Genomic DNA, 18,299 nt, shown 5'->3' with positions numbered 1-18,299 from the left:
TGTGATCTTTATTGCAGAATCTTTAGTTGCCCACAAAGCCTTAGCTCTGGCATGTGGGATTCTTAGTTTCGTGACCAAGGATCGAACCTAGGCCCCCTGCATTGAGCGTGGGGAGTCCCAACCATTGGACCTCCAGACAAGTCCCAGGATAGGGCCTTTGGGTTGTAAAACCTTTAGTTCTTATTCTGACCTATGGGAATAGTTTGAGCAGGAGAATGACATGTTATTGTGACTGCTGTGTTGATACTAGATAGGGAATGGGGTGGGAGCAGGAAGCCAAGTTGTTGCCATAATCCAGGTGAGAAAGGATGGTGGTTCAGAGCAGGTGGTGGTGGCAGAGAGTGTAAGGGGTCACATTCTGGGTATCTCTCAAAGGCTGTGGGTGAGGGGTCCAAGAGAGAGAGATTTAGTGTCCTGGAACTGCTGGTGGCTTACAACAACAGAAGTAGATTCTCTCAAACACAAAAGTCAACCTCAGCACCGGCCCCCACCACTTGCTGCTGCCATCCTTTCGATTGTGGCCACTCTGTCTCCACGTGGCCTTTTCCTCTTGATTTGTCTCTTACAAGGAGGGAATCCAGGAAGGTCTCATCTCCAGATCCTTAATTACACCTTCAAATACACTTTTTTCCAAATCAGATCACACCCACAGGTTCCACGATGTGGACATACCTTTTGGGGCGTCACTATTCAACCCACTACGGTAATCAAGAATGATTCCATAGTTATTGTATCCAGTAACCAGAAGAATGAAGTTTGCAGGAACCAACACAGGAAAAGGTTATGAGAGGAGCATGTTGTTGAAGACGGAGCCAAAGTTCTGAGCAGCTCCTACGGTGTGCACGTGGAGCTAGAGCTGGGTGGGGTGCCCCACCCTCCGCGGAGCTCTCCGGGTTCAATTTCTTCGCTCTGTTTGATGAGGAGCTGCTTAGGGGCTGAGGCTTCGGTGGGTGGGTCCAGCATGGCGCCGCTCTGCTCCCGGCGGGGGCCTCCAAGATGGCCGCAGCTACTGGAGGCAGACATGTTTGTACCACGTGACTCGGGCCGGGGCCGGAGACGGCGGAACGTGACGCACGGCTGAGGTGGGGCTCCGCCCCCGCAGCCCTGGCGTCGAGCGTCTCGTGACAGGTACTTCCGTTCGGGGCGGCGGCGGTGGCGGAAGTGGGAGCGGAGCCGGAGTCTTGGCCATAAAGCCCGAGGCGGCGGCGGCGGCGGCGGCGGCGGCGTTGGAAGCTTGGACAGGCCCGGGAGCCCGCAGGAGCCGCAGCTTGGACCTCCCCGCGCGCCGGTCAGCCCCCGTTTCCTCCTCGGCGGAGCCCTCGCGACGCGCCCGGCCCGGAGCCCTGCGGAGCGGCCGCGGTAAGCGGCGGCCCGGCCCCATCCCCCTCCCTGGCCTCGGTCGCCGGCGCGAGCCGTCCTCGTCTCGGGCAGGCCGGGCCCGGACCCGCGGGGAGCCCCGCGCCCTCGGGCCCGGCGGCAGGCCAGCCGAGAGGTGGCCGGGTGTGACCGCGGCCGGCCGCGACTCGGGTCGGCGCCGCGCACGCCCTCCTCTCGGGCCGGCCGACCGGAGCGGCCCGGTCTGCGCGCCCGGGAGGTGGCCAGCCGGCCGGCCGCGGGGGCGCCGCCCACCCCGCCCCGATGCCAGGCCGAGCCGCGTGCCCGCCGTCCCGTCCGCCGAGCGGCAGGTCGGCCGAGGGTCCCCGACGCCGGGAGTCGGCGGAGAGCCGGTCACGTGCCCCCAGCTCCCCCGGGCGCCGCGGGCTCCCGGGACGCGGAGCTTTTTCTCTTAAACGGGTCGCGGGGAAGCCTGGAAGAAGTTTGCAAACTTGCTGGGGACGAACCGCTGCCGGGTGCTGCGCCGTGTTAGGTCTGGACCGCTACGGGGCCCGCCTGTGCATTCAGCTCGGGCTTCCCGGCGAGGAATGGTTCGCGAAACTGGACGATTGAGAATAAAGACAGCGGCCACTGGGGTGCTTACTGTCTGTCGGGCGGCGTGGCGAGACCTCTGCACCGATTGTTATATTTGATTCTTAGCACAGCTTCTCAAGTACATTGCTGTATCCACTGGTACATAGCGAAGTCGAAGATCGGAGGGGTTAAATCACTGGCCCAAGGTCGCGGAGCGGAGATCGGAGTGCGGGTCCCTGAAGCTTGTGATCTGTCTCTTGCCACCGGGTATCTGCCTCTCTCCGCGTCTTTTCTTTCTGGTGATGTGACGTTGGAAACCTCTGGTAGCATTAGTTCTGCCTTAAAACCACAGCATTCCGTTTTCAGTTGTGAGTTACAACGCTTTTTTTTTTTTTGTAGTGTCGCGCCAGTCCATTGGGAACTCTAAAATTCTAGTAGAGTTGTTGGTTGAGGTTTGAAATTTTTTGTCACCTTGGTTTCTTGTCAAGTGAATTGGGCTGGCAATCTTGCGTGTGGACCTTTCTGAAGCCTTAGTGCGTGGGTGTCCGGCCAGTTGGTTCTTTACTGTTGGAAATACTGTATCTTCTCTTTAGATTCCAAAAGAACAGGCTCTTGTCTCTTCCTTGTGACTGAAGCAGCTGATTCCTCGCATGACTTCTCATCCATGGATTAATAAAGTCTCCTGTTAGTGTGCTTCTCTCTTCAGACTTGGGAGAGTTTGTTCAGTTTTGAGTCCTAAGAGCTGGGAAGTGAGTCCTGAGTGCTTCTCCTGAAGGTCCTGTCCAGGCTGAGAAGTTGGTGCCTCCTACCTTGTTGTAGTCTGAGTTGTTTTTTTCTTTTTTTTTTTGTTACCTGGTCTGATATATTGAAGTGAGTAATCTGCGTGGTAGCTATAACTATTGTTTGTGTTTGGAGCAGAGTACTGGTGACGAGTGGCTTTTCATCCATTCATCAGATGTTTTCAGTATCTACTGAGTATCAGGCATGGCTGAGTATTGACTCAGGGAGAGGTCTGGTTCCTGTCCTCAAGGACTTTAAAACTGGTGAGAGATCGTGGCCCGGAATTCTCTTGTGGACTGGCATGGCGGTGCTGCAGAAGCTGAGATTTTTCGTAAGGGAGAGTTATTTTCATCTCAGCAAGTGCATCTGTGGTAATGCAGACAGCATGGTGTTCTGCCCTAACTTGAAGGCTTTGTTAATTTTCACAGCAGCATTTGGTTTGTTTTGCTTTTGAAGAGGGTGTGTAGAAGATAATATCACAGTTTCTAACTGATCGTGTTTTTTGAAGAGTAACTTTCAGCTCTAAACTTGTTCTTTTGCTCTGGGGCATTTGTTGTTCACTCCACATGGAGTTTGTGTCGCCAGAACCTTCCAGGACAAGTCTTAGCTGTTGGGGGCTCTCTGAGCAGAGATGCTCTTGTGGGGCTGAGGTGGCTGCTTAGGCTGCCAGCACAGGTTTAATGTGCCATGGTCACCCTTGGTAACTCCCGCCACCCCATCTCCACCAGCCCTCTGTCTCTGCTTGGTTCACAGGGGAGTTTTACATTTGCTGTAGGATTGCATGAGTAAACAAGTAGAAGGGGGGAGTGGAATGTAGAGGACACTCTAAAAATAGCTTTATTGGTACATTTTTCCAGGTAATTGTAAGCAGTCTCCTGAGGCAAAAATATTTTTTGATGCCAAACAAGTCTAAGCCACCACCCCCCCCCCGCCCCCCATCAAACCCCATAATCAAAGACCATTGCTTTATAGTAAAGTGTGGCTTTGAATGCAGTTCCTTACTCTACCACCAAAGAAAGCAAAAAAAAGGGAGGGGGTTTGGCTGTTTGATTAGCTGTTAATAAATTTCCAACGGGACCTGCACTGAGTGTGTACTCCCCCTTTGATTCGGCGTTGGTGCTTCTACGCGAGGGTGTAGCAAACCCAGATCCCACACGTGGGACTATCGTTTTACGAACTGTTTCTCTGAAATTGGACCTACATGTTTGTCATGACTCCTGTCTGGAGTTGTCTGGTTCTCCGCCTAGTAGTTCACATAGGACTGAGGAGAACTGGACCAGTTACTGGACTGGGAGCTGTACCGGCAGGGTGTTCTGGGGCAGTCAGGAGGTGTCCTGAGCCAGGCCCAGTTGGGGGTTCCCCTGCGCCAATGGCATCTGGAAATGAGCTCCCTGCTGCCCACCCCACTCTGCAGCGCCTGGCTCTCTGTCGCCTCGAGTCTCCCTTGTAGGGTCGCTGCTGTGTGCCAGCATCCGCTCCTGTGTGTGATCAGACACGCGTCCAGGACGCCGTCTCGGGACTCTGTGCTGTCTGCAGTTTGTTGCGGTGTTGATGTCTTCAGTTACTGGCTCTCGTCTCTTCCCTCTGTTTTCTGGTTTTTGCTTCTCGTGTACGGCATTAAATACAAAAACAGTTTGCATTCACGTTTTAAAGCTTCTTAATGGTGGCTGTGGTCAGTGTGACCTGAGAGTCAAAGGTGAAAGGGATGCAGCGGCGAACTCAGAGCAGGCTCTTCAGCGCCGCCGCCCACTGGTTTCAGTCTCAGCACTCCAGGCTGCGATTTCAAAAACAAATTTAAGAATAGCTACAGAATGCCTCTGTGGGGGAGGAAGCGAGCTCGGCAGTTGGTTCCAGGGGTGACACGCAGTCCTGGCCGAGTTCTCCTGCCTGGAGATGCAGCACTTATGCAGGGGATCGCAGGCCTCGCCTGGCTGCTCTGTTTTGGTGATGTCATCACTGCTGAGGAGAGCAATCTGAGTCCCTTGTCCATTTCCTGGCTTCGCTGGACTGCTCGCTGTCCGGCAGAGCAGCTCTGAGATGGTCTGTGAGAGGGAACTGGGGGCCTGGTAAGGCTGGCATGCGAACCTGCCGCCAGGTGCCACGAGCCACCTTCCCTGGTCTTCCTGCCCTGTCAGGTGTGAGTGGCTTGCTGCTTGCTACCGGCCTTCCTGGCCTGACCCAGCTCCGCTAGGGAGTCTTTGGAACATTACCCTGCGGACACCATTGGTTTCCCATTCTCGTAGGCAATTTTAATTTTTTAAAATTGATTTCCATTTGAGTTGTTTGCGAGTACACAACAAAGCAACTATGAATTAACCTTTTAAAAACCCGATCGTAACAGCACAGAACTTCGGGGAAATCGGTGCCCTTTACATGTGGCTTTCAGTCAAGCTGCCGACAGTTCTCTGGACACTTACTGGTCCGGGGGCCCCAGAAATAGCTCAGGGTTGCCCTGGCAGCCCGCAGGTTAAGAGACTCACTAAAACCCCCTGACCTGTGCCTTGCTGTGGATGCTTGCTCAGGAGCACTTTTGTAGAAACTTTGCTACACGATACTCGTCTTGCAGTGTTACTTCATTAGTATTTGGGGAGTGCTTACGGTTCCACCGCTTTCGGCCAGGTCTCACAGCTGTCCTGCAGGCTCAGGAGGCCGGCCACTTGAGTGCTGGCCGGGGTCTCTTGGAACATACTGAAGCTCTGACACTCCAGTTTGGCTTTTGGATTATTCACGATTGCTCTGAAGCTCTCAACTTTTGAGTCTTTATAAAAATGTTATCCTTCCTCCACTGAAAAGTGCTTGTTGCCCAGTCGTGTCTGACTCTTGGCAACCCCTTGGATTGTAATCTGCCAGCCTTTTCTGACCATGGGATTTTCAGGTAAGAATACTGGAGTGGGTTGCCATGCCCTTTTCCAGGGGATCTTCAGGACCCAGGGATCAAACCCGGGTCTCCTGCATTGCAGGCAGATTCTTTACCATCTGAGCCACCAGGGAAGCCCTGTTTTTTATTTAAAGTGACATTTTTTTTTTTGCTAATTATTAAACTAGTCACTTCTTTAAAAAAAAAAAAAAAGCTAGGAAAATACAGAAGTGAAAAAGAAGAAAAGTGTAATTCGCTATCCAGAGGAAGACCAGAGTGTTGGTTGGTAATGTTGTTTTTATGAATGCATGTTTCAATGCCTTCCTTTAATGAGATGGAGTTTTAAAGAGATAGTGTGAGAAAGTCACTGTGGGTGTCCGTTGGCTCCTCTGACAGGTGGGAGGGGAGCTGGGGGTCAGGAGACAAGCTGTGCATTCTGACTGTGTAATGGCAGCAAGGGAAGAGCCTGGTGAGTCCAGTTCGGTGGTGAGGTTGACCTGCTGTGACAGTGGATAGTAAGGTGCTGCAGTTGTCATTTCTGTGTTTTACTAAACTCTGAATTTGCAGTGGGACATATGAAGCACGTGCAAGTGAGTGAGAAACTGGGAGAGTTCCCATGAGCTCGGAAGGCCGCTTGTGCCTGCTTGCGGGCGTCATCACCCGCGCCTGCCGGTTTTCTTTCCTGTGTAAACAGTGCGCTTAGGCTCCGGCTGTGTCCCTGCGTCAGTCCCGTGCCCTTTTGTCTCTGTCCCTCTGAGTTGGTGTTGCCGGTGGAATTTTCTGGTGGGTGCAGTCCCGACGCCGTTCTTATTGCTCCCTAGTGCTTCTTCACGTGATGCACCGTGATGTTTTTATTAACTTGCTGGTGGGCATCTGGGTGGCTTGTAGTGCGTGGCTGTTAGAAGTAGTGCTGTCCTGGAAGCCCCCTGGCGCTCCAGTGGCTAAGACCCCACACTGCCGCTGCAGGCGGCCTGGGTTCCATCCCTGGCAAGAGGACTGGCCAAACAATCTCCATGGTGAGAGGAGTGGCCAGCAAACCTCCGTGTGAATAGTGCCGGGTCCATCTGCTGATGGACCTGTGTGCACATGTCCGTTATGTCAGCCCTGAGGAGTGGAAAGGCTGGGTTCTAGCCCGTGTATCTGTAGATTGCTAGGCCACTGTACCAGAACAACAGATTTGTTGTCTCTTAATTTCGGAGCCTGGAAGGCCAAGTTTGAGGTGCTGGCAGAGTTGGTTTCCTCGGGGGCCCCTTCCTTGGCTTGTGGGGACCGTCTTCCCCCTGTCTGCTCACCCTGTCTTTCCTCTGCAGGGGTCTGCGTCCTAGCCCCCTCTTCTCAGGACCCCAGTTAGATCCACTGGGGCCTGCGGGACCTTGTCTAATCTCCCTCCCCCTGTGAGGGCTGTCTCCAGCTGCGGTCACGGTTTGACGTTTTGAGGTGACGGGGTTGGGACTGGAGTGTGGGGGGCACAGTTCAGCCGTAACCGTGTGTGCGGCGCTGTGGTGGCCCCGCTAGGTTCCCACCGTCCTGCCGCTTCTGCACCCGCCAGCCGTGCGTCAGGGCTCCAGATACTCCGCGTCTTTGCTGACTTACCTTCGTTTTGCCCCTGGGGTACTGGCGTTGCACCCCCGTCCAGTAGTAGTGTGAGCAGTCCTCAAGCGGGTGGGGAGGTTGTTCTCGAAACAAAACGCATCAGAATTTGAGACTGCCTCTTGTGAATGCTTCTTGAATCCACCGGGGATAGACGAGCAGAGTGGCTTCAGCAGGGGAGCAGGTGGCCCTTCGTGCTGGCCCGTGGGGGCTCCTGCAGTTACCGTCTGACTCACTCCTGGAGGTGGAGCTGCCTCAGAGCGCCAGCTGTAGGGTGTAAAGGTAGCCAGATGAGAGTTCTTCTTTGGCCGGACACTTGTGTCCTTAAAACACTGGATTCCCTCATATGTATGCTCCGAATTGGCCTGCATTGCGTGTTCTGACTGAGCCTTTAGATGGTGGCTGGTGTTTGACCAGCAGCCTTGGAGCTGAGTGGTGGCTGTAGACCTGGGATCGCTGGGGTAGTGCTGCCCCGCCCCTCCCCCACACTCACCTTGAGGGCAGAGGTGAGTCCCGGCTCCAGGATGAGCCTTGAAATACTGCTCAATAGCTTGATGATATTTCTCCAGTTCTAACTTTGCACGCTGGGTTGCTATTTGTAGCATGTAAGATTTGCTTCTGGGCCAGTGATAAATATGGATAGCCTTCTTGAATGATAGGTTGCGCGTTCATTCGCCGCAGTTTTATTGTGTACTACAGCAAAGCACGACTGGTAGCTGCGGGGACGATCAGATGAAAAGCGCTGGAGGTCTCCGAGTCGTTGTAGAAACGAGACAGATGCCAGTCCCAGGATCGTTAGAAGAGGCCAGGGGCTGGGTCAGAGGGTGCTGCCGAGACGTCGGGAGAGTGCCTTGCAGGGGGATCTGGGAGAGCTGCTGGAGGGCACTAGAGGGAGTGGGGGGCATGGGGCAGGTGAGGGGCTGTGGCCTTGGGACTTGGGAGTGGCCATCCGGGTGGGGAGTGGACGAGCCCCGTGCACGGTGAAGGGTGGTGTTGAAGTGCTAGGCTGGGTCATAGATCTTTCCCCTGACCCGCACAGCCCTGGTGGGTAGGGAGGGTGGTGTCAGTCACCCACGAGGAGTGCCTTTGATGGTGCAGTTTACCTGAAGACACACGGAGAGATGAGTGGGGCTGGGCCTGAGATACAGAGGGCACGCATCAACCTTCAGGGGCGCACTCCCTCAGACACACCTGCAGCACGGGAAATCCGGGGCTGGCTTGGGGGGACTGACTGGAGACAGAGAGCAGGTGGTTTGGTCTTCTTCAGCCAGCTTGCCATGTGGGCTCTTCTGAATAGTGAATGGGTGCTGTTTTATCAGGTAAATGCCTGAGATAATCTAAAGCTGATGTCAGATGTTCAGAGTATTGAAAAATAGTGTGTGTAGCTTTCTCTTGTTTTCCAGTCTGCCTTACCAAAAAGGGAAAAAAAAAAAAGGGCACTGTCATTCTGGCTTCTTAATGAGGACTCTTAGCTCTTGGTTTGGCACCTGCTTGAGAACAGTGGGAGTGTCCCTTAAAAGAGTCTATTGATTGGGGCTGCAAAGTCCTTGCGACAAAAATTGCTTTCCAGGGAGCTTGACTCGCTGTGAAAAGTGGCTCCACGTGAATGTGATGCCTTGGAAGAAAGTGTGTGTGTGTCTGTATGTACACGGTCTCTTTACATTTTAGAGAGCTCAGCGCTCACCTTGAAGCAGCATCTGAGTTGTCAGTGTCTGTTTCCAGAGGAGAGATCCGCCTCAAAGAACATACTCAGTATCACAGGCCAGCACTGCGTGTTACAGGTCGGCACACATGTCTTTAACCCCAACAGTACTGAGCCGAGAGCGCCTTCTATGGAAGCAGAGCCTCTGAATTTTAGTGAAAAGGTGTGTTTATTTAAAAGTGTGTTGGAAAGAGGGATGCTTTGACAGGTCTTTTCTTCTGAAATGTAAATTTCCGGGTAGTGAATGTCATGCCGCGTCTGACTGGACCGGCTGTTACTTATTCGGTGGTAACACACCATCCCCGAGTGGCCGCAGACTATCTGGTGTTCGCTTTCTGCAGGGCGGGTGCTTGGTGTGGCTTTCCCGGGGGTCTGCGTCAGCCTCCCGCCGCTGTGGGGGCGCTGCCGGAGGGTCCCGGCCGTCGCTTGTGGCTGGCTGGAGCACGTCAGGGCGCCAGTAGCAGGAGGCTGGGCTGTGTTCGGCCGTGGGGGAGGGCAGCCCGCTGACTTCGGCGAGGTGCCTGGTGTGCGGGCTCCCAGCCCGGCCCGGCCCGCTGGCCCTGGGGCACCTGGCACCCTCACTTGCAGTCCCTCTGTCCCGTCCGGTGGGAGGGCTGAGCCCGCGCGGGTGCCTGGCAGTGCGCTGAGCACAGCATTGGTGGGGAGGCAGTGGTGGGCCCAGGTCCCCCCTGCCGTCGGCGCATTCAGGGCCTACCCTGTCCTTGTCGCGGGCCCCTGCGCATTCAGGGCCCACCCCGTCCTTGTCGCGGGCCCCTGTGGTCCTGGCCCCGCACGGCGGTCTCCAGCAGTTTGCCGGCTGTGTCCCGGTGCCGACCGCGTCCGGCCTGCTGAAACTGCCTGCCCTGAGTGCGCTTTGCTCTTGCTGTTTTGGGTCCAGGCCCCGCTGCGTCCCTTTTCCACGCTCACGTGCGCCTCCCGCCTCGCCCGGCTCCAGCGGCCTCGCTTCTTAAGCTTTCCTGGCTGCGTCCCCCTTGGTCTCACCTCTCACTGAGTCCTCGAGTGGGTCTTAGACGTGTCTTTCACCGGTTTTGTGGGTGCTGCACCTGCTCTCAGAGGCTCTTAATGGAGACCCTAGACTGCTTGTTTAAACCAGTAAGCCTTTCGGGAGGGGAGCGCCGTGCAGCTTGCGGGACCTGAGTTCCCTGACCAGGGATTGACCGCGGGCCCCAGCAGGGAAAGCTTGGATCCTAACACTAGGCTGCCGGGAGCTCCAGATCCTAGATGGATCTGTGGTTTCCCCCAGAAGGTAGCCACAGGAAAGAACGAACTAAAATACATTCCCCAAGTGGCTTTTGATACACACTCCCCACCACCCCATGCCCCCACCCCCATCCCCCCCACCCGTGCCCCGCCTGGTGCTCCCTGGCTGAAAAGTAGCACATGCCTGTGAATCCCTCAGCTTGCCTGGAACCAGTGGACCGGAAGCCAAGGGCATCTTAGAGGCTTCCTTAAGCAGGGCCACAGGATGGCTCTGAAGAGAGTTGCTGAGCCTAAGTTTCCACGGCTGCAAAATGAGAATTCAGCATCCCCGCTTTATTCCCAGTTTCACTCTTTGCTGTTTCAGTTGCCTTCGGTCAGCTACGGTCCAAAAGTCCTAGACGGACGCTTCCAGAAGTAAACCGTTGGTCATTTGACAATGCGTGCTGTTGTGAGCGGTGTGGTGGAGCTTCATGCCGTCCTGCCCCTCCCCACCTGGGGTCTCAGACGTCCAGGCCTGCCCAGCTCACTGCGTAGCGGTCCTCCTGCTGTAGGGTCCGAGTGTGGTCGGGGCACAGGGCCCGTGTCGCCCGCCTCCCTTCCCTGCATCAGGCAGGCAGCTAACCTCTCACCTCACACGAGGAGGGGGGGGCCTCGGTGCGGCCAGATGTCTTGAGAGAGACCGCACTCCCTTGCGTTCAGTACAGTCTGTTGTTAGTAGCATCCTGTGCCTAACTTAGAGGTGATCACAGACTGGAGGCACAGGAAGGGCCCGCTGTGCGTGGGCTCCGGCTTCTCCGTGGTTTCAGGCACTCACTGGAGTCCTGGTGTGTGTCTCCCGCGGATGGGGCCCCGACTGTGCACAGGCTCGGTTGCAGTTTGCCTCTCGGGCTCCTGCCCTCCTGCGGTGGCTTTTGCAGGATGAAATTGCTGAAGTGCAAAAGACCCTTCCAGCCATTTGAAAAGCCGGGGCACCTGTGGAGCCCTGTTCATTCCCGTCCTGCTGGGTGGGGAGGTCTTCCTAAATGGTTTGTTTCTAAATGACAGACGCAGCATAGGAGTCTCGGGGAGGGTTCTCTGTCCCCCTTCTGGGTTACTGGGTGCTCGTGCTTCCAGACGTACACCTCTCCTCCAGAAGGGCTCGCTCAGCACACGCGCTCTGCGGCTGCTTGTGAAAGCCTCCCCCCATGCACACAGCACCTTCCCTTGTGGGTGCGCTCTGCCGACCGTGCCACACTGCCCACACCAAGTGTAACCATCCGCGGTGGGCATCTCGGTTACTTCCGCCTCTTCTCCGTAACAGAATCGTTTAGTCTCTGTCCACTTCCGTGATCATGTCCCTAAGATCCCGTGATTGTACATCCTTAGAGTTTGGTACTTGTTGTTATCCTGCCCCAAGGAAGGTTGTGTACTTAGCTGTTTGTAGTTGCAAGGTTCTATTTACATAGGCGTCACTTTTCTTAGTGGTTGCCAGTGTAACTACTGGGGAAAATTTTAAAGGTGCCTTGTTGTTTAACATCTACGTTTCGTTGGTTAATGGATTAAATTTTGTAAAAAGGGGATTAGCTATTTTGTTATTTGGCTTTTGTTCTTGAAAGCCCAGGTGAGGATTTTTTTTTAATATATATAGCAAGAATGTTTTTTATATAATAGTTTTTAAGAATATTTTTTGTATAGGAAGAACATGGTCTGTTTTTTATGTTACAGTGTTCCTGGCTTGTTTCTCTTGGCTTGGTTTGGTTGATGCTGCGTCTTTGTAGTGTTCAGTTCAGTTCAGTTGCTCAGTTGTGTCCGACTCCTTGCGACCCCGTGAATCGCAGCACGCCAGGCCTCCCAGTCCATCACCATCTCCTGGAGTTCACTCAAACTCACGTCCATCGAGTCGGTGATGCCATCCAGCCATCTCATTGTCTATCGTCCCCTACTCCTCCTGCCCCCAATCCCTCCCGGCATCAGAGTCTTTTCCAATGAGTCAACTCTTTGCATGGGGTGGCCACAGTACTGGAGCTTCAGCTCTGGCATCAGTCCTTCCAATGAGCACCCAGGACTGCTCTCCTTAGGATGGCCTGGTTGGAGAAAGTTTAAGTAGTCTGGCCTGTTACTGTGTTTCATATTCTGGGTTCTGTGTTGTGCTTTGGCCTTCTCCTTTCCTGCGCTGGTTTTTTCCCTGGTACGGAGCACGTTGAAGGTTCTGTGTGATGTGATGTCAGACAGTTCTTTGCACATGCATGCTTGCGCCAGCATTTCGCCGCATTGTCATCCTTTCTTCACCAGCTGAACATTTGTCATCGCACACACTAGCTCCCCCCACGTGTCTTTTCTAGACACTCTGTTCCAGTCTTTGTCTCCAGGACGTTGCCACTGTCTTGCTGGCTTCTCTGCTTCGTGATGCCTTTTGATAAGCTCGTAGCTCCCCATCTTCATAGAGCTCTGTTGAAGCTGCGCTCAGAGACGCGTCTGCTTCTGATAAAGCGGTGCTCCTCCTGCCGCTTGTCCTGTGTCCTTGATCAGTTTGTCTGACAGTCTTTCCTCAGGTTGAGGGGATGCCCTTTCCCCAGATGGCCTGGTGGAGGGAGGGAAGGCCCGACCCCTGTGTTGCGTGCCTGCTGTGCAGACAGGAGAACCCCTGGCTCTGAGCCCCTGTGTGCAAGGCTCCGTCCCAGTGTGTGTCCCCGTCGCCGCGAGATGGCCTGGGAGGCAGGCAGCCGGGCTCACGTGTGTCCGTGATGCTCTTCATGTCCCCGTTCTGCCACCTCTGGGCTCCTGCAGCGTTTGAGCAGACACAGTTACCTCATAATCTGCTCTCCGGGTGGATTTCTAGAATGTTTTATTCATTTATTGTTTGTCCAGGGGTGGCGTGTAGGATCTTAGTGCATTAAAAAAAAATGCTGCTTTTTATGAATTAATTTTCACAGATAAAGAGTAGACCATTGGGCCAGTCTTTATTTTTGTGACTTTAAGGAAATGTTAGCAGTCTGAGTTGGCAAAAAGTTACCTTTTGGACAGGAGAAAGCGCGCTAGTCAACCGGTTCTTCCCTCTCTCTCTCGCTTGTTGACGAGTCTGTGCGCGTGAACCCCTGCCTGCTCTCCAGCCTCTCAGGTGCCCGCAGTCCCTGGGGAGGGGGAAGGGGGAAGCCTGGTGCCCTCATTAGCCCAGTGGAGAGGCCTGGCGAGGGGTCCTTTGGGGCGGGGTGCAGTCAGGTCTGGAAAAGGTGTGGCCGTGCTGGGGCGGTGCCCAGGAGTCCCAGAGGAAGCCCTGGAAACAAGTGTGTGTCCCTCAGTCTCTCCGCCTGGAGACCATGGTGAACCCCCCGATGGCTTAGTTTTCACTACTAAAAGGACAGTTTGTAGGCATCGCTCAACAGAGTGAGAGCTGAATTTGTACCCTTAGAAATAAACCTAACTACATTTTAGAATGTTCATTAGTAGTCCCTGTGACTCTGCCTGGCGTATGTGTTTTGAGTCTGTGTCTTGGAGGGGAGGAGAGAAGGGAACCTGAGACCCTCCCTGCATGGCGTCGTGGTCGAGCCTGGAAGCAGGCTGCCTGGGTTCTGGACCTCACTGAGTGTGAGGTGGTGGTCAGCCTGGAAGAGGGCAGTCTGGCGAGCTGGGGCTGAGTGCAGTGCGCAGGCAGCGTGGGGCGGGTTGGGGAGCTGCGCTTTTCAGCTGCGTGGTCATTTGAGAGCCCAGGTAGAAGTGCCGTGATGGGGCTGAAAGCGGTTTTGTGGTGGTCTCGTTTTCGCCCTAGCCACAGTTGGTCACCACAGCCAATCCGTATCTCCACGTTCAAGTAGGCGGCAGTCCCTGTGGTGGAAAGGCTCTGCAGCTGGAACAGCGGGGGTGTGATGCGACCCAGCCCGGTCAGGTCGAAGCTCTGAAAGCAGCGAAGCCTGTTTGACTTGCTTTGGGGAGGGGGGAGGGCCCGGCAGCAGTCGCGAGAGGAAGCGGGCTCACTGCTCCGGAGCAGAGGAGGAAGCGGCGGTGCTGGGCGTTGCCGGCGTGCCACGGGCCTGGCCATCCCTGCCTCTGGGGACAGGAGCTCTCACTTCCCCTGCTGCTTGGTGGTGCTCACGTCACACCCGGGTGACCGATGGTCAATTGTTGATGCCATTTGGCTGTTATTACTGGAGGAAGGACTTGTTGGATGGGATCTGCTGACTGTTGCCACATTAGTTTTTCAAACATTGTAGCCTGTGGGTTACTCACTGATACAAAGTAACTGCTGCAGAAAAAGCTTCTGGTAGGAGAAATGCTTACCCTGTAGAGACTGTCTGTTGTGTTTTCTTATGTGTATTTCCAGAAAGATGTTTAGGACAAAACAAGCGGAATCTTGTAGCAAATACTCAGGTTCCTAATGTGGGTGGGGTTAGAACGCAGAGTTGGAAGTATTGATTTCAGCTGCAGTCTCAGGCCCTAGGAAGTTGTCCTGGAATAAAGACTCAAGAGGCAGACTCTGTGCCACGCGCCTCTTAACGCTAGGTCCACCTCCAGTGTTCTGGACAGCGTAAAGCCAGGAGCCGTGATTGTGATGTTGGAGTCTGTGCCGTTAGAGGAGCGGATCTTTGCCTTCATCTTTTCCTGTGGTTACAAGAGTTTTACAGAAGGAGCTACACTGAAGGGAGGATGACTCATCTCGATGGTTTACCAACACCAGAAACCACGTCATACCTTATGCTGGAAGGATATGCATGTACCTGGCATTTTCTGCTGAATTAGCAGTGATTCGAGGGCTTGGGTGAGTTTGATCAAGGTGTTTAAAGACTGTGGACCACAGTGACGCTATGCAAAGTGACGGGTCGGGAAACCTGAGCACAGCCCCTCTACCAGGCCAGTGCTGAGCTCCCAGCAGGCAGCAGCCCCGGAGGGAGGGAGGGAGATCTCCAGAACACCACCGTGAAACTCTCAACAACAGAAAATTATGGACCATACAGAGAACCGCAGGAAGAAATGCAAGGAGATCCAATCAGTCCATCCTAAAGAAAATCAGTCCTGAATATTCATTGGGAGGACTGACGCTGTAGCTGAAACTCCAATACTTTGGCCATCTGATGGGAAGAACTAGCTCCTTGGAAGAGACCCTGATGCTGGGAAAGATTGAAGGCGGGAGAAGGGGATAACAGAGGATGAGATGGTTGGATGGTATCACTGACTTGATGGACTTGAGTTTGAATAAGCTCCGGGAGTTGGCGATGGACAGGGAGGCCTGGCATGCTGCAGTCCATGGGGTCAGAAAGAGTTGGACACGTCTGAGCGACTGAACTGAACTGACAGAGAACCAGCAATGTGTGGCCATTCACAGGAAAAATGAGTTTGACGGAAACCCTCGCAGAGGAGGTGGTGACATGAGGATACTAGTCAAAGCACGTTAATGTGCTCGAGGAGCCAAAGGAGAGTGCGGGCAAAGAAGTAAAGGAAATTGGGGATAGGTGTCTGAACAAAATGAGGGTATCCAGAAACAGTAATTCTAGAGAAGCAGACAGTTCTGAGACGGAAATGCACAGTAGCCGAAAGGGGAAGCTTACAGAGGGGTTAGGAGCCGTGTGAGCAGGCAGGAGAGTGAGCCAGCAAGCCGAAACGACTCCACGTGAGGGCAGAGGAGCCTGGAGAGGATTGAGCATGGCCTGAGTGTGAGTGGGTTAGACTCTCCCGGGCCAGCTTGGACTGACGAGGGCGACCAGAGGCAGCTGCGGCCCAGCTCAGGCCTGAGGCTCCCAGGACGGAGGAGACGGTGTCATCAGAACAGGACAGCAGAAACTGCGAAAGATAAACAGACTTGCAGATTTGTGGTCGCCGGAGGCAGGGAGCCGTGGGCTTTGGGGGCAGACTCAGGCTGCCGTCCAGAGGGCGGGTAAGGGAACAGCGTCCTCTGTGCCGCACAGAGCTGTCTTCAGCATCCTGTGATGGGCCGTCGGGTAGAGGAGCATGAGAAGAATGTGCGTGTGTGTGACTGAAGCTCCGCGCCGGGCAGCAGAGATGCGCGACGTGGTGCGTCAGCTGCACTTTAGTGAAAAATAGAGGAGAGCTTCCCTGGTGGCTCCGTGGGGAAGAATCTGCCTGCCAGTGCAGGGGACTTGGGTTTGATCCCTGATCCGGGAAAATCCCACATGCCACGGAGCAACTAAACCCGTGTGCCAAAATTAATGAATATAATAATTTTTAAATCCCCCAAACCTTCATGCCATGGCCTTCATAGAAAAGTGCCTTGGAGGTGGAGGAGCTCCGCTGCTGTTCCTTAATGTCCTTGATGGCCGGCCGGTCAGTGTCACCTTGGTGAAGCTACATGGGCCAGTGATCTCGAGGAGCTTGGAATAGTCCACAGGAGCCTCCTGTCAGCAGGGAGGCCTCAGTGAGGCCCTGCGCCGTGGTCACCTGCCCGCTGTGCTTGCTGTTCATAGCTGCGCTGACAGTGCTAGCTGCCTACCTCATTTTAATGCGCTGCTTTATTGCACCCAGCAAGTAGTGCGGTTTTTCAGACTGTAGGTTTGTGGCGATCCTGTGGAGCCAGTCTGCCAGTACCATTTTTTTTCCCACAGCATTTGCTCAGGTCAGGTCTCTCACATTTTGGTAATTCTCAAAATATTTCAAACTTAATTGTTGTATTTGTTATGGTGATCTGTCATCAGTGATCTTTGAGGTTACTGTTGCAGAAACATTACAACTCCCTGAAGGCTCGGGGGTGCTTGGTAATTTTAGTAATGAAGTATTTGTGTGAATCACAATAAACTGTGGAAAATTCTAAAAGAGACGGGAATACCAGACCACCTGATCTGCTTCTTGAGAAATTTGTATGCAGGTCAGGAAGCAACAGTTAGAACTGGACATGGAACAACAAACTGGTTCCAAATAGGAAAAGGAGTACGTCAAGGCTGTATAATGTCACCCTGCTTATTTAACTTCTATGCAGAGTACATCATGAGAAACGCTGGACTGGAAGAAGCACAAGCTGGAATCAAGATTGCCGGGAGAAATATCAATAACCTCAGATATGCAGATGACCCCACCCTTATGGCAGAAAGTGAAGAGGAACTATAAAAAGCCTCTTGATGAAAGTGGAAGTGGAGAGTGAGAAAGTTGGCTTAAAGCTCAACATTCAGAAAACGAAGATCATGGCATCCGGTCCCATCACTTCATGGGAAATAGATGGGGAAACAGTGGAAACAGTGTCAGAGTTTATTTTTCTGGGCTCCAAAATCACTGCAGATGGTGATTGCAGCCATGAAATTAAAAGACGCTTACTCCTTGGAAGGAAAGTTATGACCAACCTAGATAGCATATTCAAAAGCAGAGACATTGCTTTGCCAACAAAGGTCCGTTTAGTCAAGGCTATGGTTCTTCCTGTGCTCATGTATGGATGTGAGAGTTGGACTGTGAAGAAGGCTGAGTGCTGAAGAATTGATGCTTTTGAACTGTGGTGTTGGAGAAGACTCTTGAGAGTCCCTTGGACTGCAAGGAGGTCCAACCAGTCCATTCTGAAGGAGATCAGCCCTGGGATTTCTTTGGAAGGAATGATGCTAAAGCTGAAAGTCCAGTACTTTGGCCACCTCATGCGAAGAGTTGACTCATTGGAAAAGACCCTGATGCTGGGAGGGATTGGGGGCAGGTGGAGAAGGGGACGACAGACGATGAGATGGCTGGATGGCATCACTGCCTCGATGGACGTGAGTCTGAGTGAACTCCGGGAGTTGGTGATGGACAGGGAGGCCTGGCGTGCTGCGATTCATGGGGTCGCAGAGTCGGACACGACTGAGCCACTGATCTGATCTGATTTTGAAATAAAGGCACGTACATTTTCTTAGACATAACACTATTGCACACTTAACAGACGAGAGTACAGTGTAAACGTGACTTGCACGCAGCAGAAAGTCCATGTGGCTCGGTTTCGTGCAGCCTCACTGTTCGGCAGTGGTCGGAACCAAACCTGCAGTGTCTGAGGTGCCCTGCTTGTGCCAGCTGCTACACTGAGAGTGCTGACCCTGTTAACAAAGCTAAGTATTCTCAGGGTACTAATGAAATGAAAAGTATTTTGAGAAAAACAGTGAGCTGAAAATCAAAGATTATTGGTAAATTTCTCGTAAGAAACCTTGGAAGCTGTGTTGCTGTGTTCAAAATCTAGAGGGGGGAAAGCTGTCAACCAGGAAACCTGTCACAGGCAACACTGTCCTTCAGAACTGAGAGAGAAACAGAGCTTTCTGGAGAAGCCAGAGCCGAGCGCGTTCCTCACCACAGACCTGCCTGCACTGAGGC

General features: G+C 53.7%; 1 protein-coding gene across 2 annotated transcripts in view; it reads left to right on the top strand.

The window, feature by feature from the left end:
* The window catches only part of RAB7A (RAB7A, member RAS oncogene family), a 47,972-nt gene that overhangs the window by 857 nt on the left and 28,816 nt on the right, over positions 1 to 18,299 (top strand). Inside the window, exon 1 of one of the 2 annotated variants that reach the window (XM_086368812.1) lies at positions 1,137 to 1,359. The exons of the other annotated variant lie outside the window; for it this stretch is intronic. The gene's annotated coding sequence lies outside the window, so the exon portion shown is untranslated. Of the gene's footprint in view, positions 1 to 1,136; positions 1,360 to 18,299 lie in introns of those variants that run through there. 2 annotated transcript variants of the gene reach the window in all.

The sequence above is a fragment of the Bos grunniens genome, chromosome 22, assembly GCF_055505025.1.
Source record: "Bos grunniens cultivar Pamir isolate PY7600 chromosome 22, Bosgru_T2T1.0, whole genome shotgun sequence".
Classification (NCBI taxonomy): Eukaryota; Metazoa; Chordata; class Mammalia; order Artiodactyla; family Bovidae; genus Bos; species Bos grunniens.
Note: the sequence above shows the minus strand (reverse complement) of the source record. Positions and strands in the feature narration are given on the sequence as shown.